Source organism: Bemisia tabaci, chromosome 5, assembly GCF_918797505.1.
Source record: "Bemisia tabaci chromosome 5, PGI_BMITA_v3".
Classification (NCBI taxonomy): Eukaryota; Metazoa; Arthropoda; class Insecta; order Hemiptera; family Aleyrodidae; genus Bemisia; species Bemisia tabaci.
The window spans coordinates 7,392,400-7,418,591 of record NC_092797.1 but is presented as its reverse complement, the minus strand read 5'-3'; the positions used below and the strand labels follow the sequence as shown (position 1 = coordinate 7,418,591).

Below are 26,192 nucleotides of genomic sequence, written 5' to 3'. Positions count from 1 at the left end.
TGGACGTAATTAAATCGAAAGGAACTATGTCCTCTCTGACATGAGCCCTGGGACCCATAAGAATACATGCATGGCAAGGCTTATGTTACAACGGATGTATTTGTTTTCTATTTAAATATGTCCAATTCGTGTATAAACGACCGTGCTATAACGATTTTCGTAAGTTGGTAATCCTGCATTTCCTCCATTGAAATCCATGAAAAATAACAATTCTTGTTGAATCGATCGTCGTCGAAAATAGATCGACAGTTTTTCTTGAAATTAGTTCGTACAAATGCGTTAAAGTTTCTCTTTAAATTAAAACTGATTCACAAGAAATTGAAGGAAATATTTGGGCTACATTCTGCCGAAAAACTCAAAGCATAATCAGAGTCTCTGAAACTTTGTAATGGAGAGACGCATTTTTCGACTATAGCAATCAATTTGGGCCCTTTTCTTTCGGGTGTATCATATGCTTTACATTGTGATTAAGGGAGGTTCAAGGAGACCATTTACATGACATCTTTAACGGGACACTTTTTTCGAACCTTGAGTAAAATTCAGTAGTATAAAAGAAATGGGGCCTAAAAAGGGACTACAATGATTCACCGCTACAAAAATACAAAATACGAAAGAAAATAAAGTACAATATCTCTGTATGATTTAAGGGAGGTGTGCGCCTATACCTTAAAGTTTGTTCCGTTCGCCCTTACCTTACGACCTTTACTTCCTGCGGATGTTGGGATGCAACTATTCGTATTTGAAGACTGTCTGCGTTGCATATTCAAAAAATAGAAGGCGAAAAAATAGAATGGGGATTTCTAACTCATAATAAGAGCCGATTAGACGGCTAAACAGTTTTTCCATAGGTGGATCCAGGTAGGGGGCGTACACCCGAAACAAGGGAGGAAGAAAAAGAGAAGGGCAAAAAGGAAGGAACGAAGAAAAGAAGATAGAATGACGCTTACATTTAGGAATTCATACATTTTCTAAAAGGGTCCCCGAACCCTCACCACCCCCCACCCCCCCTCGTTCTAGATCTTTTCATCAGCCTATGAGTTTTTTGATACATCATTATCTTCCTCCAAGTCACTCCAAAGAGGCATAACTCAGTCTAATCCGGGGATTTAATGAGGTCCACGGATTGTCTTATCATAATCGGAGGAGTAAGCGCCTTAGCGGGTGCCTTCAGAAGGAAGATCTCCCGGCTGTCTGGCGCTGTGCTCCGTCGCGTGACGCGCAAAATAATGGCACGAAAAAGTTGTAAGTCTGCCGTGTGATTGACGTCGCTCAGATAAGTCGAGCGCTTCCCGGGGTCACGAAACTGTGCAAAGGAACAGAATGCACCTGTTCACGCTTAATCGGCTCCGAGGTCTCGCTTCGGCAGTCTGCGGACTGATTATTGAAATTGATGGACAAAGCTATAGACAAAGAAGACATATGGAGTATGGAGCGATCCTATTGGTTGAAATGGGTGGTTCCTATCGACAAAGAAAGAAAATGATAGACTAACTGTCGGGTTTCTCGTGAGTTGCCGTTAGTTAGTGTATTACCTACCTCCTTTGTCCGGTGCAACCACCCGCTTCCACCAATAAGATCTCTCCATACCTCTTTTGTCTCCTTTGTCTATAGCTTTGTCGATCAATTTCAATAATCGGCCCGCTGGCGGAGGAGTCACTTCCTCCGTTCTGCGAGAGCACCCCTCTAGGCTAATTGTCTAGTAACCTGGCTGTTATCTCACTTTCGAATTCGCTAGTTTTAGGGCCGTACCCATAGTCGTTCCTTATTCTTTGAGAGGCATTTTATGGCTCACGTTGTAACTACGGAAGGTTTCAGAAAACCTTGAAGTTGGCTCATACGAGACACTGTGCTCCCGAACGGAGTTTAAATCGAAGATGGTCGCATTGGGAAAAAAAAACACATTGGATCTAGAGTCCAGACTCTTGAAAACAAAGACAAGAAAAAATACTCTCAGATTTTTGTTTAAATCAAAAGGAAATCCGCTTAAATTAAGAGGCTTGGTTCTTGATTTAAGCAAAAATCCGATTGAATCAAAAGTATTTTTTCTTGTCGATGTTTTTAAGGGTCTGGACTCTAGATCCAATGTGTTTTTTTTCCAGTGCGTGAACGAAAAATTTGAGCTGGAACTTCAAGAGGAGCACCACCGGATGCTAGAGACCACAATGTCGGCATCAATTGTCGGAGCTCCTGGAGAAATAATTGCGGACATATGAGTTTTTTACGCTTAATTTTTTAAAAAAAGGTTCAAGTAGGGCAACTTACTGCCAAGGTTTAGACTTAAAATTTTGGGTTTGAGGATAACATGATGGCATGGGTCAAATTCTCGATGAATTGATTTGAATTTTTAATACATTATTCTCCGGTAAAAGGTGCGACATTCCAGAAATTTTATGATCGAAAATGCTTTTTACTCCCGTTCCGACACAGCCAAGCTTTAAACTTCAAAATTTTGGGTTTGGAGTTAACATGATGGCATGGGCCCAATTCTCGATGAATTAATCTGAATTTTTAGTATACCACTCTCCGATATAAGGTGCAACATTCCTGAAAGTTTTATGGCCGGGTTTTATCGTACTCCTAAGGTTTTTCCGCTCGTATTTTGTACTCCTTTCAGTGACAAATCAATTTAATTCACCGCAAGGATACATTTTCGAGGTTGTTGCGTTGATGCGTTGAATGAAACTTGCGATTCGTTTAACCATTTCTTTTAATGATGCTAAGTGAGAGACCTCCTTAAACCTCCCTTGATCATAATGTAAACCGGATGGGACCTCCTCAGGAAATGCACCACTATCAAATTAACTCAAATAAAGCAAGACGTCTATTATCACGGCGCGGCGCTTGAATACAACTATTCGTACTCGAGGAACGTCCGGGTTGCATACACAAGAACTTGAAGGCACTCGGCCTTTCTTTTGCTCTCATTCCACAACGGCACAACACGATGCATCGTTGCATGTATATTCCCTTCTTTTGTTATGATGTAAGAGGTCTCCGTATGAGAAGGAGTTTACTAAGAAACGAAGATTAATAAAATCCTCAGTCATTATCGGGAGGAACACGATACCGCGACCTAAAGTTGAATCTTTAGCGATTTTCAAATTTCATTTTTTATTGAACAGCACTTCCACAAAATAATATATCCTGGTGGATTTGGCGCATCGTCATTGGTATCATCCTTTACATTAAAATAAAGATTTCAGAGGGTTGCAAAATACATATTTTAAATCAAAATTATAAACAAAATTCCGGTCGAAAGTCTAAAAAAGACAGATATTAAACAATAAGTGAATAATAGTTTTTTGGGTCAAATTATAAAATTACTGTAAACGTGCCCTTAAGTGAATGCTGTTTTCTTATTTATGGATTAATTTTAAACCCATTTATCATGTTTCATACATTCCGTATGCGATATGTAACTATTTTTTTCGAGCTCGTGCTCTGTGAATCTTTGTCAGGCTAGTGGTTTATTTAAACTTAACAAATTGACAACTTCCTCAACTGAAGTCAATATAAAGGTCCTGCACAAAATTTGACTACTGTGCCACAAGGTAGCAGCGTCCATAGCTGAAGATTCTGTGCTGTATCCCTGGAGGAGAATCCCTTAACTCGAGCGAAATCCCTATGTAAATTCACGGTTTTTACGGAGGGCGATGGCGCTGCATACCATTGAGGGCCTATTCAATCTCTCGCAACAAAAGACACCGAGTTCTTTCATATTCCCCTTTTCCTTTCTTTTTTTCCACCCACAGGCTCCCACAGAGTTAAAGGACAGGACGGATGTTTTAAGGAAATCCTCTCTCCTCCTTTCGATTTGCTTGATGAACTGTGTCCTTTGCCCGTGGTTATGACCTAGCCCTCCGTTTCCCATTTCATGCAGCTCAAAGTATTGTATTTTTCCGCTGATTTGTCTTGATCAACGCAGATGGCGGTTGATGAGACTTTAAACTTTAGGATGCAGCTTTATTGGCTCGGTTTCTAGATGAAAAATTGTAACTACATTTGAACGTTGCAAAATTTCCTCTCGTTAATTGTATTATCAGTGGGAGAGTATTGAGGTTTCTAATTGATAATTGCACTTATTTTTCTTCTGATTACATTTGGAAGTCGGCACATTTCGAGCAGAAATCGCTCGTCATATTTTTGTAAAAAATCAATTTTTTTTTAGTTAGTGTGAAAATTTGGAGACCTAGTTATCGTGCTTTATCTAGGAAACGACGGAACAGGGAAATTCTGTGAAATTTTTAAGAATTTTTGAATTGTTCGTCTGGCTTAAAAAAAAATAAAATAGGAGCAGATATTTTTAAACGCTGCACGAGAGATATGTAGTGTGTAAGTTTCAGCGTCAAAATGTCGGGGCGAAAGTTTCAGAAAATCTCCTTGAAAGACCGTCAAAAACTACCCTGAAGTCTCTAAAATATCGATAATATTTCATCCCTCGAAAAAAGAAAATTGGACATAAAATTTGCAATGTCATAGATCGAGGTGCATCGTTGAGTAGTTTATCCACCGCAGTAGCTTATTTTCTATCGACTCAGTAATAGGTATATGAGGGGCTCTGAAGACAAGACGCATGTGTGCAGTTTTTGAAAAAAATTGAGTTGTTCATGATCTCAACTAAATTAAGTTTGTAAGAGTATTCTGTGAAAAATTCACAGCTAAAATCCAACTTTAAAGCATCCGAAAGTGAGTTTAAACTTCCTCCCTGCCATAAGGCTCCATTTTATTTTGAAACTTTTAACACGTATTTCTTGAAATAGCAAAAACTGCACTTATGCGCCTTGTCCTCAAAGTCCTTAATATAATCTTGCAAAAAAAATCTAACCTTAAATCCTCAATTTTCTGTTAGAATCGGTCTATACTTGAGAAAAAAGTCTTTGGTCTTGCAAATGAGAAATTGTGCACAAATCGACCGACAAAACGTCGCTGCTCTGACGTAACAGCGTATCCGCATTTTCACGTGAGCTCTGTTGACCATATAACTCCATACTCCCCAGGGCTCACGAAGGAATACGGATACGCTCTTACGTCAGAGGGGCGACGAAAAACGCAAGATGAGACACGTTCATATTTCCCGTAATTTGGCAAGCAGGAGTCTCTCCGCACGTGTGAGGGAGCAAGTCTCATGTTTCATTAATTTAAATTCCATTTGATCAGAAGTAGTTTAGCGCAAATAGGGCTTATAGATTCACACGTTTAAGTTAATTTCAATGGCGCGCGCACACTTTGTTAACAGATTTATAACGGAAACTTGACGACCGGTTGCCATGACGACAACGACGACGACTACGCTAACGCGAGGAGCAACCCCGGGTTGCCGTCAATAGTCACAGATGAAAACTCTTTGACAACCCTCTCGACTCTGGTGGCGAAACGGCAAAATCGCGTTTCGATCGAACCAGTTTATGAGCGATGGACACAAGGTGCGACTTTAAGCATTCTGAAACATATCGACGGCGTAAGTCGGCAATCACATAAGTCGATTTGCGACGTCACAGACTTCCTGTCATACTTTATTTTTTAAACGGAAAACTACTCAACGGCAATTCTTTGAAACTGCCGTGATTTGTCTTTTCTGTGCGAAGAAAATTCTGCAAAAACTTCAAGGAATCATGTCAACTTGTTCTCCTTTAAGAAAATAACATCGAGGCGTAGATTTTCAGAAACCGCAAACGAGTTATGTGATTGCCGACTTACACCGTCGATATTTACTTGTCAAAATTTCACGCAGAACATGATAGGAACAACGAAAATTACTGAGAAGGAGTCTTAACTAATATATTCAATGTATCGACACGTAGATTCAAAACTCCCTCTCGTGTAATCAAGTACCTCCTCGTAAGAGTAGACGTTCCATCCCACCCTTGCGCACTAGGATGCTACGCAATAATCAACATGTCTGACGCTTCCGCGAGCAAATCGTGAGGAAGCACCATGTTATTATCCAACGCAAGGAAAATCTAAATTTAAATACGTCGGTTGAAAAAATCCCGTCTCATCGCGTGTGTTTTGTCGGCAGGGTGTCAACTAAATCAGGCTGGCCAAGAATAAGTACTTTTACAGTACTTTTCCAGTGCGTTCCCAAGATTTCCAGTACCTCCTCAACAGTATAAAAATTCAGTACTTTTTTAGTACCTCCAATCGACGAAAGTCGAAAAATTCGAATTTCTCGCTCGAATTGCGACAAAAATGACAACAAATTGAAAAAAATTCCAGACTTTCTTGCGGTATATACGCACTTTTTCAGTACTTTCGGACCGTCCTTAAAAAATCAGCACTATTTCTGGACTTTCCGGAAATTTCAGACTTGTAGACACCCTGGTCGGGTTGTCGTTGGCCATGTTGAATATCGCGTAGCATCCTAGTGCGGAAGGGTTAGATTAAACGACTCCTCTCACGAAATATTCCTCTGTGCCGTAGTATATAGTTTTTAAGGTGGAAAGCTTAAAAACGCATATTCCTTACTCAGATGGTGAAGTTAAGAGTGTATTTCAGATTTTGCAAATGCGCTAATCGTGAATTTTGAGCAGTATTCCACAACGCCACAACTTTTCTTTTTGCTCTATGTGCGAAGTTTGCAATGGACCACTAGACAACGTACGAATTTGAGCATTCTGATACATACTTCTCTATCAGAATTTCATGTAACGCACGATTCGCGCAACGAAAATTACTGAAACCAACTCCTAACGGAGTTATTAACATTTTTATTTCACATTGGTTACGAGGAATTCGAACTGCCCGCTCACAAAAAACTCAAAGCTCTACGTGAGTCAAATCGCGCACTACAACGGTTTCAGCAAGCTTCTCAATCGAGCAATGTTCATTTCCCACCATAAGTTGTTAAAACTATTAGCAATTTGCCATAGCTGAGCCAAAGACTGTCATGATAACGTTTAGCGCGCGATGTGAATCACGTAGAGCATTGAGTTTTCATGAGCGAGTGGTTTGAATTCACGCATCAAGAACCATTAAATATCTTCGTAAGGAGTTAATTTCGGCAATTTTGATCGTACGCATCGTGTTAAACGTAAAATTTTAGTTACAAAACATGTATCAGAATCCTGAAATTCGTGCCTTGTCGAGTGGTCCATTAAGAGTGTATTTGAGACTTCGCTAATGCGCTAATCGTGATTTTTGAGCAGTTTTCCACACGTCACAACTTTTCTTTTCGCTCTAGCTGCGAAGTTTGCAATAGACTCATTCAATAATCGGCGCGCTGAGTGGTTAACACCCACGATTTCGGGAAGATTTTCCCGCGACACCTGGCAAGACGATCTAACTCGCCTCCTCCACCCACGCGACGACGAAGCGATCCGCCTTGTTACGGAAGAGAGCCGTAAATGCATTCTGCGTTGAGCCTCGAGACACGTAAGAACTTACGCTTACCGTGGCTCATACGGAAACGCATTTGCGGCTCTCCTCCGTAAGACTGCAGCGATGCGGTCCCCACTATCCCGCGGCCCGTAATCCGATGATTTTTCAATTTTCTCAGATTTCGGCTTAAGCCTCGCCGGGAACACGCTCGACGGGCGGGACATTGACAGGGCTTCGAGACGCGAAGGAACCGCTCATGCGGGAGGTTCCGCAACAGGGAGCTTACGGAAATCTACCGCCTTGCGACGGAGACGACGTAATAATTGGACGAATTTACAGTTTGTTTATTCCGCATCCGCCCACAAGGTACGTAATGATCTGATGCGGAGTGATTAAATTTCACTTGAGATTTTGGGATCAGTGTTGCCGCTTTTTATCGTTGTACTCGCGTATCGCATTCCGATGGCGAAACTCGTGAAACTGCAAAAGAGCGCGTCTCGGACAGCACGATTTTTATCTGTTTATTTACTCATTTATTTATTCTAACAATGTTGGTATGTAGAGCCCTTTCGGGTATCGTACGCGACTATTTATTCTAGCCAGATTTTTTAGGACAAACCTTTTGGGAGAGTGAAAAAAGGGACCACATTCCTTCTTGATGTCAACAGAGGGGAAACAATTCTTGACGGTTGCTATTTCAGACTTTACGGACATTTTGAGGAATTTTTTGAAATTTCAGAAAAATTCTTGCTTTTTAATTACCTTCTTGTTACTATTAAACGTATCTCAAAAAATTCCTCTCATTTCAGAGTCCATTAAATATTTTCTTTTTGGTGACCATAGCATCACTTTTTCCATAACGGGCACGCAATTCAACAGATTTTTCCAAAAAAAAAAAAAAAAAATCGAAGTTGGAGATTAGAAATCTGGATTTCTATAGGAATATACTGAAATCCATCAGAGTCAAATTACGTGTAAAAATTGCCTACCACCAAGGCACTTCCAGTTCATCGCGAAAAGCTAGAATTTACGTAACTTTGCGCGAAAAATCCGTACTTATTCCGTATACTGACCTATAAAAACCAGAGCTTTTTCAGTGAATCCGCACTTTTTCCATACGGTAGACACCCTGTCCCTAGAATATTTCCAATCTTCAATAACGACTAAAATATTTCTAGCCGCGGGTCAAGGAGAGGCGACTTGGCATTCGGTGACGTCACGAACGAATTTCCCGACAGGGGTGCGTGGCGAGACTCGCCAATGACCGCACTCTCCACTCCGGAGCCTGAATATCACCGCGAGCCAATCCTGCACGTCAAGGAGCCGTCCGGCGTAGCACAAAACCGAATAAATCGTCAATCCGAGCCCCCCAACCCCCTCCCCTATTTTTCGGTCGAGCGAGTTCTAGCGGAAATAATATTTGCCTGGACGTCCGTTTGACCTAAGCTCATCCGCACTCTCTTTTGAAACAATTTTTCTCGCGCCGCCTCGAGCCCCCCCTCCCCCCCCCCGCCGATCTCCTATACCACCCCCTCGGCGCACAGTGGAACGAGTTATAAGTAGAACAGGTCACACATTGACTGTTTTATTAAAACTGCACAATTTGATGTTTATTTTGTCATATGATACAATTGAATCGGAAGTCTTCTTGAAGAACATTTTATGTAAGAACAAGAGTACGTATAATAATTATCGTCAAAATATGGAGTTCTCAGGACCCAAAAGGTCAGACAAACTTCTAACACGAAAAATGTCACTGCCAATCTTCGGATTCTAATATCAAACCAATATGGCCAAGAATGTTTATAAATGAGTGCCCTCCCACAAAAATGAGCAAACTTGTGCAAAAACTGAGTCAAATACGTGCTTGAAAAACGGCGGTTCTAACAACTGTAACAAAAAATCTCTTTGAATAATTTAAGTTTATAGGTCTGCTGCCCTTTTGGGTCATACATGCTTCAACACCAAACCTCAAAATTACCAACGTGTCCGTATCTTCCCCATATGGGTACTCTATTGAGAACCAATGATGCCGCGATTTTAAACTCTTACATTTCATATTTATCGACGAAGATATAGCGTTTAAAGTTTCCGCACCATGTCCAATCCAGTGGCGAGGCGTGAATGATCGACTACCGATATTTTTCTATTTGAAGCAACGTTGAAAAATCGATTTTTAAGGTAAAACTTGATAATCGATCCTGTTCCACAGGTTTAAATGGCAGATCGATCCATTTACCGAAAAACACGATACGCAACTGGTCAGACCTCGTTCATCGACTATCTCCGCTGTGCGGCGTAAGAGTGCTGCGAAACTCTGCGAGAAATTAATTGTGCTTCGCCGGCCGTTGGACCCCACGGAGGGCTGGGGAGGGGGGGTTCGAGGTGGGGAGGGGGCGGGGGCGGGTTCAGGGAGCAACAGAACGACCGATGCAGCGAGCGAGGAGACTGCGACGGGAGCCATAATCACAGAAAGGGCCGAGGGTGGCAGCTGTATTTAAATATTTTATCAGCCGACTCTGTCATAATTTAAGGGGCCAAACCTCGTATGTGATGCATTTAAGCTATATTTTCAGCTTATTTTCCGCGCGCTCTTCCCGCTCCTTCTAATTTTTTCCCGCGCTTCAGGTCTGCACCAGGTACGCTTCCCCCCCTCTCTCTCTCTTCGGGCGGGTCGTCAGTTCGGGTGAAGTAACGTCGAGTTTTTCATGAAAAATTAACTTCACTTTGCAGCCTGGAACTGGCTTACATGCTGGAAAGTGGCTACGGCGGAAACTCTCTTAAAAATAATGTCTGGCCTTTGTTTTGAACAACACCGATGGAAAAATCTTCAAACCGCTGTTTCACATGCAGACGAAGGGACGTAACTATATTCCAAGGTTGCAAAACTGACCCAAAAAAATGTTTTAAAAGAATCTAACTATGCAGTTTCTGTCTAAAATTAATGCACGCTTTTCAAAATCTCTCGCGTTTGGGCGGTTTTCCAATCGCCGGAAACGAGCTAACCGGAACTTCACGCTGTCTAGGTAGTTGTTGATTCGTTACTGTTGTCGTTATTATTGTTCCTTTGGTTTTTTCTAAGCGAAACGTGATCTTTGATAGTGGTCCATGGCTTGACTTCTTAAGAAATATTTCATCAATCCATGGGCTACGTTGATAAATATTATGTTTAAAATAATTGTCAGTTTTTGTTGGCCGGAGGAGTTGTCGTTATTCTCTCCGGACACGGTGACTGATAACTGCCCCTAGATACAGGAAATTTGAAAAATCATACGTTCCAAACCACGCAAATCGCGCTTTGAGGAGTACGGATTTTAGATTATTCTAATGCAACCATCGTGATTTTTGTGTCATTTTATGCCTGAGAAGTATATTCACACGACTGCGCCTCTTGTGTCCTCTTGTATTGGCCTGGTTACACGCTCAAATTTCTGTCAAATTCCGATCAAAATGATGGCCAAGACGGCGGTCGAGAGTTATCTAGATTGATGGGTAAAATTAATTAAAACAGCATGTTGATTGAAATAAGCATGAAATGAGCACGGTTGTGTGGAAATCAGATGAAGGATGAGCCCCATAGCTCCATCATCTACCATCAAATTTTTGCAGGCCGCAGAAATTTGATGGTAGATGGTGCGCACCAGTCACCATTTGATCAGAAATTGATGGAAATTTGAGCGTGTAACCAGCACATATGCAACAGTCCCATTTTTCAATCTTAAAACGGAGTTACGTTTCTGGTTCCTTCATCTGAGAAACGAGAATTAATCCTTGAGGCAAAAACATGAGATCGTGAGAAACCGTCGGCGTTTTGGAACTTTTTGCACCCTTGAAAGGCGCCCGAGTCAATATTTCAGTAGGCGCCCGCGGTTCGAACGACTGTCGTCGACACATGACGCGGAGGAGTCTGAAAGTCGTCAACCCTCTGCCGGAAGCACATTTCATAATCACCGCATGAGCCGCGGAATGAATAGAGTAATACGGAGTCCAGAGCTCACTCGAAAATCCAGATACGCGTCCTCACGTCAGAGCAGCGACGAAGTGAGAATCAGGTGAGGCCCCAGGAGCGCGCTTTACGCTTGTTAATGAGTGCAACTGCAAAGATTCAAAGTAGCCCCCTCCACCCCCCAGCGGGGGGCCCGCGAGGGGGGCGGGGGTCGTCTCGGCACGCACGATTGAGCGAGGAGGGGGTCGGCTCGGCGTTCGGTGCCTTTGCTCCGGCGACAAGCAAACAACCCTGAGCAAATTGGGGCCGTGCGGTGTTTAAGTGTCGACTAGCGTCTGCGAACAAGTTCACCTGCCCTCGAAATATGCCCCCCTACGCCTCCCCCCTCCCCCCCGGGAGGGGGGGTCCCGCCTTCATCTCGTCACCGCCGTCGTCGTTAGAACAATGCACAGCTTACACCTACTTACGCGAGCTCCTGCGCCCGGGTTAATTCAACCAGCCGAGTGTCGGAATCCGGGCCGGGCCGCACAGCGGGCTCATTATTGGAATTGATAGACAGAGCTATAGATAAAGAAAAAGATAAAGAAAATGAAGGGATCATCTTGGTGAAAATGTGTGGTTGCGATGGACCGATGAGGGTAAGATTATTTGGGGACTAATTGACGGTAACCCATAAAAGACCCTGTATTTGGTCCATCATTTTACAACCTATAACTGGACTGCATTTTGTAATTAGGAAGTACAATTTCTGGATCTGCCGTAAAGACACATACAGACTTAGGAGAACTAATGGCTGGCTTATTACGTTCTTTCTAAACTGAGCCAGAAATTTTACTTCCTGATTGCAAAATATTGTCCAATCGATCCACACATAAAAACTGCCCGTTTTAACCAAAAGCATCCCGCTTGGCCCCAGTGACAATTTTGCAAGTTGGTAACTCCATTAATACTCCATTTCAATCCATTAAAAATATTAATTTTAGGGGAGGCAAGCTGCCTCTCCAAAAATCGATTGTTCTACACACATTTTAATGGAGGAAAAGCTGTATTGCCAACTTTCAAGAGTCGCCCCTGCTTGGTCCTCTTTATCTATCGCTTTGTCTATCAATCTCAATATCAACCCGCGATGGGACCGACTCGGTAGGAGGGGGTGGACATGATAAGTAGCCCGAAAAAGTAAAGGCATCCTTCGTTGATACGAAACGTAGATGTTTAAAAGAAAAAGAAAGATCTGTGCGTCTGTCTATGAAGCGCTGAGAAGAGGATACCAACGGTAAAGAGCAGGATAAAACAGAAAAGGAGGAATATTCATATTCCTTGAACCTTTTTTATCCGTTACTCTATGAGGAACCCAGCCAAAGCGCCTTCAATATATCGTACACGCAACACAAACATCCACTGAGCACGAATAATTGCATTCAAGCTATGCCAACAACTTAGCATAAGGCGTCGCTCCTCTGACGTGAGGATGTATCTCAATATCCACATGAACCCTCTTCTTCATAAATAACTCTATGCTTCCGGGGTTCATGAGAAAATAGAGGCACTCCCTTACGTCAGAGAAGCAAATTTAGGGAGCAATTCAGAGGGAGAGGTCGGGCATAATGCCGAAACTTTGAAAGCTTTTTAGTATCGTCGTTCATACGAGATGTTGAGAGTTGAAAGTGATTCCTTGGGCATTACCGTTGAATGAATTAAAATTAACAACCCTTATGGTAGAGTGACGAACTTTAAGTATTAGATTTTGCAGTTTAAGTCAAAAAATTTATGTCCGACCTCTGCTAAAGGCTTGCTCCACTGTGCGCCGTGTACGCGGTTCGCGACTGCAACGGATAGGGAAAAGGGTTAGAAACGGAGCTGCTGCGAGATCCTTCGGATTTGCGATTCCACTAACTAATAGACCATTACTGCTTTTCTCAGAAACACATCATAGGCCTTCAGATGTCGCCAAATTTCCTTTGATAGAATATAAATTCAATGGGCATTCGTGACGTTCTTTCTCCGAAAGTTTCAGCTAATTTGTCTCCGGAGAAATTTGATCCTCAGAACCGGAAAATATCCAGGAAAAGTTTTCATAAATTTCCTCAATAATCAATATTTCATCAAGATGTTACCAATCCAATGTTTGTACAGTGTTCTTCTTTGAAGTAAGGCAGTAGTGTTGTGCTAAAAAAAACCCCGTATGAGCGTTGGAAATTTGAATTTTTCCAATATTTGTGACAATTTCCCTGTGAAATATTCACAGCATTTTACTCGCGATTCCATCTAGCGTAACAGAAAACTTTGAAAAGAGGCATTTATAAGTTTTTCAAAAATCAATATTTTATGAGAAGAAAGACTCTTGGTTGGTCTTTTATTTCTGCAAGAACTCAACTTGGCTATGCGATAAATAACGAGTTAACCATTACTTGGAGTACATTTTGCGCACTGGAAAAAAAAAACACTTTGGATCTAGATCCAAAGTCCAGACTCTTAAAAACATCGACAAGAAAAAATACTCTTGATTCAATCGGATTTTTGCATAAATCAAGAGCCGAGCCTCTTAATTCGAGCGGATTTCCTTTTGATCTAAGCAAAAATCCGATTGAATCAAGAGTATTTTTTCTTGTCGATGTTTTTAAGAGTCTGGATTCTAGATCTAATGTGTTTTTTTTTTTTTCTTTTTTTTTCTTTTTTTTTTTTTCAGTGCGATTGGGAGTTACAATTTTTGGATCAGTTTAGGAAGAACGTAGGCACCATTAATTTCCCTGTGCATACAATTATTATTTCTACGGATGAGCCAGATATTGTAGTTCTAAGTTGCAAAATGAAGTTCATTTGGCCGAATTTCACACGTGAGACTTCCCCTCCGACAATTCACAAGAAAACGTCTCAAAGAGACAAAACCTAGTGATCTATTCGTCTTGCCGTTCTTAGCCATCGGCTCTTACTCCAACCCCTCCATTCCGTTTCTCAATTTCAAACACGTCCTTAAAGCGTTCCCTGCAGTATCTTCATACTCCATTCTACACTATAAGTCGCGTTTATCCTCTATAAATATCAATATGCGAGCTCCTCATAAACGGAAACGAAAACGTGCTCTGATTCATCGCCGGAAGAACTCGGAATTCGCATTCCTCAAGAGAGCCAACACTCGGAAGTTTTCAATAAACCAAGAGCCAACTCCAGCCGGGGGTATTAGCTGCTAAAGCGGAAAAAGTCAACGGTCAATCGGAACGGCGCGGAGCAGCGGGGAGCATGATTGGATCCAAATTTCCCGCGCCGAGGGCGGTTATGAATAGATATCACGTGCGACAGGTCACATAACGGTCGCGGCGGCGAAATATTGACGGGGTCTCCCGGGCCGCGCGGGAGGGGGGGGGGGCAGGCCACTATATCACTCGCCGATGAAGTTGGGAATCACCTCGCCTTATTGAATACGACTCCGGATTACGAGATGGCAGAATTATTGGCTGCCCCTCGGCCCGCCGAATGGCCACACTGTGGACGGGAGCGTAGGGCATTGTTGTCGCGTATCGATTCGACGCTCCGAGTGGCCGGGGGTGGTTCCTCGCTGAAAATCGGACTGCATTTCGCGATGGGTGATTGAACTTTGTGTTTTTTATTTGGTATTATGAAAGGACGAGTAGAGTAGATTATGTGCTGATTTATTGCGTATTTTTAAAAGCCGAAATCCCGGACCGGCAGCCTGATTTTTGAAATTTATGTCGGCTCGACGAGAGCCGAAAATCGATATACAGGGTGTCTACTAAAACAGGCTGGTCAAAAATAAGTACTTACAGAACTTTTTCAGTACATTCTCGAGAAATTAAGTACCTCCTCTAACAGAAAATTCAGTACTTTTTCAGTACTTCCATTTAACGAAATTAGAGAAATTTCAAAAATTTGAAATTGCGACAAAAATGACAAAAAATTAAAAAAAAATCCGGACCTCTTTGCGGAATTTCCGCGCTTTTTCAGTACTTCCGGACCACCCTTAAAAAATCAGTACTATTTCCGGACTTTCCGGACTTGTAGACACCCTGGATACATTACACGGCGTAGATAGGGCTGTGGCTTGTCTTATCTTGCGAGAAAGCTGATTAAAGTTTCAAAATCAGACTGCATCCGCTTTTAAAAGTTCAAAGACTCGAAAGAAAATTTCGAACTCCCCGGAATGGTGGGCAAATGATATATTAATGATAGAAAGGTCGGTTCAAATAACTTGTAACGTTTTTTTAGAATTTAAGTCCCTGTCGTACACCCTGAACATTGAACAACAACTTAAATTCAAAGAAAATAAAGTTATACATGTTCACATCCATTTTTTGCTGGCATAACTCACTAGACCACATTATATCCATGATGAATGTAAGGAGCATCGCTGTCAAAAGTTGAGTTCCCCTTAGATTTAGCACTTTTTGTATGGTCTACGGTAAGAACAAAAACAATTAATTTCCAGTCCAGGTAACCGAAGCCTACAGTTTTGGAAACCGAACTTCAGTTCAGATAACCGAAGTTATTAATAGTCCCACAAAGATTCATATTCTTTGCGAAAAACTTTGGTTCTCTAAACTGAAGCTCAGTTCCCATGACTGAATACTTCAGTTATCTGGATTGAAAACTTCAGTGGACCATATCAACTGAAGTTCAGTACTCGAATAAAATGTTTTTCCTTCGAGAGTTTTGGTCCTGCTTAATCCCAAATTATTGACAGCACTTTCCCAGGCACTGAGAACAATAACTCAATTTTGAATTTTTGTGGACTAGGATACCTTATACCGGGGGGTCACATTTTTAGTGCGGTGAGTATAAAAACGTAAAATATCATCCAGACAATCAATTGGACCGCGTTAAACAGGAAGGAACCAAGCCACATCAGCTATTGCCAAATTGAATTAGGCAATTTAATTTTGTACATGAAAACGGTTGTGCGGATTTTCGTGCTGATTTAAGTGAGTTTTCTCTAGAGTACGAAGCAAATTCCTTAAACTTTTCAAAGAAATCCGCACAAATGTTCTCTCATAAAAAATTAAATTGCCCAGTTAAATTTGGTAATGACTGATGTGGCCTGGTTCCTTTTTGTTAAACGCGTTCCAATTAATGTAGAATAAAAAAACTTTCTGGTTCCAAAATATATCTAGATCAGCTGAGATGTACCGGTACTTTGAGGAATATCACTCTCCCGTCTGAAAACGCTAGCAATTAAGAGTCATAAAATCGGCAAATTAGGACAAATTTTTACAATCCTAATAAATGAGGTAATTTAACGAAAGCAGGAAAAGAACTCTCGGGGGCGCGAGGTGCCTAATGAACTGTATTGAAGCGGGATTTTTCTGATTGAATTAACCGTTGGGCACCCTTGTTTATCATCGTTAGCCCACAGTTCTCGGTGGGGGAATGGATTTATGCTTAATTGACAAGACCCATGCTTGCTGCCGGGTCAGGCGCAAATCTCGAAATTTACGAGGGGTCATTATATTCGAGAAACCACTCAATCGTGTTAAGAACATTCAAACGTTGCCAAATTTAGCTAGGAAAATACTTAATTTTAGAACAGAATTACGAATGCATGTTTTGCCGTGAAATTTTCCGATGTCTCAACTCAAGTTGCGAAAAGCGAAACAAATTTTTGGATGCTTTTTTGGGAAAATCGAAAAGTTTCCTTGAAATATCGCATTTTATCGAAATTAATATAGTAACGTCCGAATGCGCCTATGGCGTTATTCCATAGCACGTCTCTTAGCATTTACAAGTGATCTTTATTCGAGTAGCTACTTGACCATCTCCAGATTGTTGCCAAGTTTCTGCTTACAAAGTATTTATTTTGCAAAAAAGTTATGAGTAATATGGCGTGAAATCTTCAGACACGATAACTTAAGGTATCATGAGGTCTTGATTTTTTTTTCATTCTATGAAGTTTGATTGATTTTTTCTAATTTCCAGGGGAAAATATCCCGGATTAAAGCCTCGGATTTCATCTCATTTTTCCTAAGTGCAGAAAGATCATCAAATTCATATCACGTCTGAATCTGTAAAACCAAGGCCAAACAGACCACAAGTTAAAAAATTAGCTGATCTTAGAGGAAGGAGAAAAAGAAAATTCAGAATTATTTTTCGCATCGATTTCCAGGAAAATTTCCTACACCGAGGAAAAAGATTGGTAGAATTTACCGTCCCTTCACTCTGTATTTTACACGGCGTGAATTCAAAGTCGATTCTGCCAGAGGAATGGCTGGAGGATTGTCTACCAGTCTATAGTAATGTTTACCTTTCTTCTGGCAGAATTGACTCTGAATTGACGCTGCATGTGTGAAATACAGCATGAAGGAATGGCAAATTCTACCAATCTTTTTTCTCGGTGTAATTCAACCATATAATGAGTCTCTAGACAAGGTATGAAGTAAAACACTGTGGAACATGTTTTCTCTTCAATTCACAAGGGAAGCAAATCACAAAATGAAAATCCTGGAAATCGACTCCTAAAGAAGATATCAATGTTTACAATCAACATTGGTTCAATGGCAAAAATACAAATGTAGTCATTGACGTCATTAGATTATACCAATAATCTAACTTTCATTTTATCTGTGTTATAAATACGTGTTCATATCTCGTTCAGGGCCTGATATCCAAACTTTCGATTGTGAGAATCGTCCTCTACGTAAAATTTTGAGGAGGAAACGAGTGGTTTTCTCTTTTAGTTCAGGCCTCACTGGACAAAAAAAAACACATTGGATCTAGAGTCCAGACTCTTGAAAACATTGACAAGAAAACGGCCTCTTGATTCAATCACATTTAAGCTTAAATCAAAAGGAAATCCGCTCAAATTAAGAGGCTTGGTTCTTGATGTAAGCTTAAATCTGATTGAATCGAGAGTATTTTTTCTTGTCCATGTTTTTAAGAGTCTGGACTCTAGATCCAATTTGTTTTTTTTTCCAGTGCTTGTTTAGTGGCCCATTCCTTGCATTTTTCAAAATTCCTCAATGAGTCTTCATTTTCCCACCACGACACAGTTCAAATTGCGAGTAAAATATTCTTGATTTCACAGTAAAATGTACACATTATACAAAGTATCAAACCAATTCACATTTTGCCATAGGAAATTTGGCAACGCTTAAAGGTTCCTACGACGTTTTCCCTCTGTACTCGTCCCGGCCTCCAACATCGATTGACAATTTAGCTTTTTCGCAGAAAGACGGCTGGGGGACTCCGCGAAAGGGGGACTTTTTCAGCCTCTGCTTTTTTCTTAATTCAATAACGGGGGAAGGGCCAAACCAGCAAATTAAGGGAGGTTCAGTAATTAACTTGAAGTAGAACGGGGGAATAAATTGATGGTAGTTAAATTAAGGTAATAATTTTGTCCGCGGTTTTTCATGCCGTTTTGGACGTGCATGCATGCTATCTGCTTTCCCCACTCGTTCCCGTTTTTTCTCGTCTTTTTTATTCCTCACAGCGTGGCGCTTCACGGTTGCCAGATAGTGCTAAAAATCGGAGTTTCCCCGATGCAACCCATAGAAAAGATCGTCATTTTATCGCAAAACTTGGCAACTTTGTAAAGCTTGGTTTGTGCAAGTGAATGCTCCCTAAGTTGGTACAAGATGATGCGCGGTCTACCCAGAAAAGAGCGGGAATAAAATAAATTAACAATTTTTTCTGCCCCCACGTCCCGATTCTGACCTGAAGCTGGAGGAGCAATAAATTATCATAATAACGACCGAAAAATAAAAAAGGGAGCTTTATATTTCTCTTTTTTACGAAATTATTCATGGCCTCTACGTGATGTACTTCTGTTGAGACCCTGAGGGTGCATTCTGTTTTTCCAGTGGTGGAAATGATAATCGGACATGTTTTTTTGGGAATTACACTTTGATCCTACATACTTGTGAGAGATAATAAATATCGTATATGCATATCAACTATTATAGATAAATAAAGGATAATTCAAGTCACGAGGGTTGGCACAATTTTTGGCTGAAATTTGAGCTTATCAGCGATCTCAAACTTCTATCTTTCATACAGCGAAAAAGTTATATTCGTGGGTCAGTGCTTAAACTTGATTTTCACGTTCAAAGATGCGGGAGAAAAGTTAAAAGAGGAAACCCGATTACGTTTCTATTTTCTGTGGCTGTGTTGCTCACGTAGCCCTTGCTGAAGAACCATTACAAATAAGTGAAACGGAACCAACACAACATTGAGATACAGCAATACGCGAGGGATGCGCCTGGGTAACGGCGTAGAGATACAACTATTCGTGCTTGATGGATATCCGTGTTGCGTCTGCAAAATTGAAGGCGCGGAAACGCGAGGCGTGAAATTGCAATTCCGCTCTATGCCACATGTAACTCAGATTTGGGAGGTAAGTTCAAAAACGAGGCCTGATTACATCTGTCCTATAATGTGCAGTTTTGTAACTCGATTCTTTCTTTTTTTTCAATTTGATGTCTGATTTTTTAAGATGTATTTCAGGACCCATAAATGAAGCTTGCATCAACTGGCCCAGCTAAAAAAAAACTCGATTTGGGCATGCAGGGATAAATCGAAGTGACAAAATGCACGCCAGTTCGACCACGCCAGAAACCGGGACGTATCGACTTAACTTTTAGATCGTTAGTTCAGGGTCTCTAAAATTGTTGTCTCTCTCGCGAAAGACTGTAAGTACATTTCAATGTCGCTAAATTTTCCCCCGCAAATTGTATTTCTACAAGGAGAATATTGCGCATTTCTAACTAACACTGTACACTGTCACTAATTTTTCCTCTGATCCCATGCAAAAATCAGACAAATTTTGGACAAAAATTGCACAACTAGATTCATGTTTAAAACAAAATATATGTTGACCAGTGATGAGAGAGAGGGATGAGACACAATAGCCCGAATGCAGACAACAATAAAAACACATTAAAATACAAATAACAAATGGGTATACAAGGCTAAGGAGAATTTTAGGGAGAGTTTGCACTGATTCCTACCTCGGTCAGTTCTGTTGCATGCTCATTCTCTCGTTTTAATTTTTCCATTTTTTAGCTTCTGTTCAAGTTAAGAATGGGCATGTAATTGGCCCGAAACGTCCTGTTTTTTTTTAATTCTCCTTAGCCTTGTATACCCATTTGTTATTTATACTTTAATGTGTTTTTATTTTTAAGCCTTTTATAGCCATTTGTTATTTGTATTTTGATGTGTTTTTATTTTTAAGCCTTGTATACCCATTTGTTATTTGTATTTTAATGTGTTATTATTGTTATATGTTGACCTCAATATTCGGTACCTCGAATAGACGTAAGAAAAATTGCAGAGTCTTGGATGTTTGAAATCGGAGAGTTGAGAAGTTAGAAAAGAGGGAGATATTTCATTGGAGCTGAAACTGATCTGCAAGTTGAGAGGGTAATTTGGGGGGCGATAATCGCGTGCGTGGCTCGAATGAATAGAAGCCCGCCCGCGCCCGGGGATCCGAGATAAAATCCGGGGGAAGCGTCATGATTTGAGTGTTGCATCGCAATTAAATTACACGAGTCTGTCTGCGGTGAGACACCGCAAAGTGGATCGCCTCTTCCAGAAACTCGAATGTGGAGCCAGAGATACGCGCGTCGCTCCCTGGTCCAACGTGAAAATATCCAGAAACAAAGAGTACCGGTTTCTCTGCTCGTTGCCGGCGAGAATGGAGAGGCCGTATCTACCCGGTTTCGTGACGTCAAACTAGTGGAGTAATCGCCGTGTTGACCAATCAGAGCCACCGTCGATTGGCTGAAGTTGCATGAGCGGTGAGTTTGGATCTTAGTGAGGTAGCGATTTTCGGTATTTAGCTGTGTTTAGATTTTATTTCCTATTATCAGACAATGTAATTTATGAACTGGCAGTTTCCTGCTGTAAAATTGTATTTTCTTTTAAAAAGATTCTTATGCATTTTTGCATCAGATCAACCCCTGAAAAGGTATTAGCACAAAAGGAACACGTGTCATGCGTTCTCCCATAAGAACACATGTTAAATCGCTCCCGAGTTTCAACTACTAGCGTGACGTCACAGAATGATAGTTACGGCCTCTCTATTCTCGTTGGCCGTTAACGCTCTGATGTCTGAACTATGGTGGAAGCTTTTGCATACGGGACTCCATCATTTGGACTGCGCGTAGCAGAAAAGAACCAAGCCACACCAGCTATTTAATTTTTTCCATGAGAACGGTTGTGCGATTTTCTTTTGCAAATTTCAGTGAATTTTCTGCATAACATGAGGCAAATTACTTAAAATTTTCATAGGAGTCCGCACAAATGTTCTCTTGTAAAAAATTAAACTGCCCAGTTAAATTTTACAGTAGCTGATGTGGCTTGGTTCCTTTCTGTCAAACGCGGTCCATTTGACTATTGACGTAGACCTACCTACTGGTGAATTTTCAGGTGTCTGAAGTTTGACAAATTTCATGTTTAAATGAAAACTACTGAGTTAACTGAGCACGAGAATGTAGTCTATCTATGATATCTACCGAAGACTGAGGAACAATACCGCTTAACTGAAAATTTTGGCAAAAATAAGTGCACGACTGTGCCGCACTCTACAGTATTAAATAAGCAAGCTGATGATTTTATCTTTTCACAATCTGGTAGGTAAGCAATGTAATGACGCTTTATTGTAAGAGAAAAGTGAAAATCTACCCACAAAATTGCAGAACTGGCGAAAGTTTATCTTCGTCCTGCAAAATTGTCAAGTTGCATATAGGCGTTACTGTTCCGTGGCCTACCTTAAACACCTGCTTACAAGGTGTCGCTGAGATTCGGGAGAAACGTTTAAAAATTAGGCCCAACTACGTCTCTCCTATCTCCAGCTGGGTATCAAGATGGGTTGCTCTCGTAGTCCTTGAAACAGCCCCGCCAATGAGACGCATGGAAACAAACACGATATGAAAATAGAGCAAAGGCAAGGAAGCGCGTTGATGACGGCGCAGAGATACAACTATTCGTGCTCGATGGATGTCCGTGTTGCGTCCACAAAATTGAAGGCGCGAAAGCGCGAGGCGTGAACTCGCTATGCTCCGCTTATGCTACTAGTGAGGTGGGTATCAGATTCGGGAGGAAAGTTAAACAACGAGGCTCGATTACGTCTCTTCTCTCTTCGGCTGTGTTCACTCCAGATCTTTAATTGCTTCAATTCTTTTTCAATTTGACGTGTGATTATTTTTTTAGGATGCATATTTTGTAGACCTACATCTAAACCGCGTACGTAACGGCCCAATAACACCCGCGGGATACGTGATTTTAGCATGCCTCGAATGAATTTGACTTTAAATAGGCGCAGGTACAGAGGTATTCTTTTTTCTGCAGAGGTGTAAATAGAAAAGTTGACTACTCACCAGAATTGCATTTTCGTAGGAATGATGATCATGATCCCGGCCCGATTCTGAAACAAAATGAACAGAAAATGTAAATATAAACGTGAAATATTTTTTGCTGCGTTCGGTTACACCTTTTGATGAGAATGTTGGTTTCTCTTATTAACTTCTTCAGAGAGTTCACCATTCTCTCCTCTGGAATGAAGTATTTTTCAAAATTAAGAAACCATTTATTTAGGCCTAAAACAGGAGAAGGATATTGCTAGAGAAGGAAAAGGAGGTCTTATTCATTTTTAATATTTTGTAAAAGCTTCGGGCAAAAATGAAGTTTAAGCTCAAAAATTTAAGCAATAAAATAAGCTTAGGGTTTAATTTTTTCCATGGTGCGTAGCGAGAGGTGTTCCACTCAAAATGACTGATGAATTCATTGTTTTTTCTAGAGGCATTCCATTTAACTATGCGATCCGTGATACTTTCCAAATGCACGATCCCTTTTGCATTAGCCTTAATTCTTTAGAATTCGTTTCGACGTTTTCAAGGGACTCGCTGGTCAACAGGCCTGAGTTCTTAGATAAGAGAGCTTTTGAGAGTCTGAATTAACTCTCAAAGCAGTAGAACCCCACAGACTGAGTATTGTCAGGGCTCGGTTTTAAGGAAGGAAGTGGACTGACTAACCGAGATGAATTTTCATACACAGGGCGTTCTAAAAGTTCCTGGACAGCAGTGTAAGTTTTGAACGGATGTACTTTGAAATTTGAAAATTAGAGAATGTTTCTAGCATCTGCGTACAAAGAATGTCAGAGCGCCATTTTTGGACGACCATATTAAAAGCAAAATGAAATTTTGAATGGTAATTGCCTTTCTTTAAAATCAGAAAATGGCAAAGAATATTTGTACCTACCTGAAACATTAAAGATCAAAGTTCAAAAAAGGCTAAATTTTTTTTAACAATTCGTGAATTCTGTTTAAAAATTTGCGAGAGAAAAAAGCTGAATTAGATGTTTTCAAGTTTTAGGAGCTCTGGGGCGAAATCACTGTAGTTTTCGTGGCAGGGCAGAAAATGTGAAGGCTTAAAAAGACCATCAAGGAATAATCGGCTTCCTTTAATTTCTTATTCCTAACGGAATATGGTGGACGAAAGTCCTCAACCAAGTACCTCGGTTTACAAATTTGCAGACTTCCTGTCATACTTCATTTTTAAAATGGAAAACTACTGAACAGCAATTTTTCAAATCTGCCGTGATTTTTCTTCTTTGTACAAGGAAAATACCACACAAATTTCGAGGAATGATGTCGACTTGTTCTTCAAGAAAATAAAAAAGGATTAGATATTTTGAAATACCGCGAACAGATGCGTGGCTGTGACCTTTCACATTTGATATTTTTCAACATTCAGTCTTGTATCATACTCATATAGGAATAGCGTGCCATGCTGAAAGTGTCACGCTAATCATGTCGCAAATCGATTTCTCCGGAAGCCAGAGGGCGCAACTCCCCCTGCTCATGTAAAATCACAGTACTGCATGCCAATTCAAGGGTTCTGCTGGTCTTGAAACGACTACAAGACCAAAGAAGATGCATTATCCTCTCCCCCCTTTTTTTCCTATAAGGATCCGCAATCAGGTGTTACCCAACATTCCAACCGCCCCGAAACTTGTGAGACACCCTGTTCCCCCTTTATGTTCGCCCCAATTTTTAGGTGAAATTGAGAAACGCTAGAGGAGGGGTGGTATGCGTAAAGTCAGTGGATATTACTGCTGATGAATAAAGGGTTGGGTAATTAAATATACAAAGGTAAAGCCGTTATAATCCGTTCAGCCGCGGAGAATAAACCGCATGCATGCCTGTCCGCGCGCCGATTAAACTCGCCCTGCGCTCCATGATGTATCGCTCCGCGATGGCTCGAACTTCGATTCGATTTTTCCCGTCGGTGCAAGTCGGAACAGTATGCGCAGAATAACATCGCGACTTTCGATTTGTCGTGGGAGGCCAATTTGCCTGCTGTTTGAGCGATACCTACGCCGAATCCTGCGGTTGTGGCATTGCCAGATCAGAAATTAGTTGCGCGGCGTGTCGAGTTGTGCGATAAATCGATTGAGCTGTCATTGAAACCCATGGAGCAGGATCGATTATCAAGTTACACCTTAATAATCGATTTTTTACCATATATCCAAATGGGGCAATATCTAAGGTCTATGATTCAGGAGTCGCCACTGTCGACACCAATCGACGCTCATAATCTAAAATAGTGTATCTCAACAGCAACTTTTTAAAAATGAAACGTACTCCCTAACTTTTAGGAAGAGGACTGACAATTAATACGACTAGAAAGTCTCAGAGGCATCATGAAATGTTAATGGAAAGAGGTAGGCGATTCCAAACAATATTGATCATTTGTTTTCCTCCTAAAAAGAAAAGGGCGCAAACACGATTTAGAGGATAACGTAGAAAGTGTCAGATGGAGAAGAGAGGGTGTTACAAATGGAGCCACTTATCTAGTGATAAGTTCCATGGATGAGACTTTGTTCTAGCATGGACCATAGCGTCAAATACTTTCGCATCAACACCATTTCGACGTAAAAATGGGCACAGAAATTACAATATCTGATGAGACGCCTTCAAATCTGACGGTAGGCAAACCAGTGCGTACGGTAATGTTCATATTGGTCCACATCGGTTGCAAAAGTGCGAAACCACATACCTCCAATGGAGTGTCTGAGAGTTTCCGCCCCTTTTAAAGTTATTCAAGGAGAAACAAGCCACCTTCAGAGCTTGGAATTCATCCAAAAATATTCTGCTAACAGAGAAAAAAAATCACTGAAGTTTTCAATAAATTATTTCGACTAGTTTTTTAAGGGAAAAATGAAGTATGGGAAGTCTACAACGTCGCATATGGAGATACGTGGTTTCAAACTTTGGCCATCGATTTACATAACTGCTCAACGTCCCAATATCAGTAGCCACTTCCTTAAAGACGAGCGTCTGCAAGTCACGAATTAATCAGAGCGGATGTCGAGACGGAAGGAAGCAGAAAAAAGAAAGCACATGATCGGATAAAACGCCTTCAAGTGTGGTGATAGGCAAACCGGTGTACAGTAATGCACGAATCTGCTCAATGTCCCACTATCATCGGCCAGCTCCCGAAAGACGAGCGTCTGCAAGACACGATTAATCGGTGTGGATAATGAATGAGACGAAGGAAACAGGACGTAAATCGGCGTAAATCGTAATCTACGTAATCGGACGAAAGGCATTCAAATATGACGGTAGGCAATAAGGCAAATCGATATGCGGTACTTTACAAATGAATCAGTGAGTTCGAAAACACACCAACTCGGTAAAAAAAATTGTTTAGGAAACACCTGAAACTGCGCAGCGGGCGAAGAAGTTAGTTTCAGAAAAACCTTATTGGTGCCAAAGGACAAGTACTTAAAGACTTTGTAAAGCACCAAGTTGAAATCGATACATCCTGTTTATTGACTGAGAAATAAGCGTTTAAAAATATCCGAGTTGGTGTGTTTTCGTTCTCACCGACTTTCAGATACTGATTTTTCATAGTCTGCCCAGAAAAATTTATATTTTTCGACCCGAATAACGCTTGAATATTTATATAACTTGTTGGTACAAAG

General features: G+C 41.0%; 1 protein-coding gene across 1 annotated transcript in view; it reads right to left on the bottom strand.

The window, feature by feature from the left end:
* The window catches only part of LOC109034892 (uncharacterized), a 455,198-nt gene that overhangs the window by 237,312 nt on the left and 191,694 nt on the right, over positions 1-26,192 (bottom strand). The window contains exon 2 of the mRNA XM_019048289.2: positions 22,585-22,631. The gene's annotated coding sequence lies outside the window, so the exon portion shown is untranslated. The remainder of the gene's footprint in view (positions 1-22,584; positions 22,632-26,192) is intronic.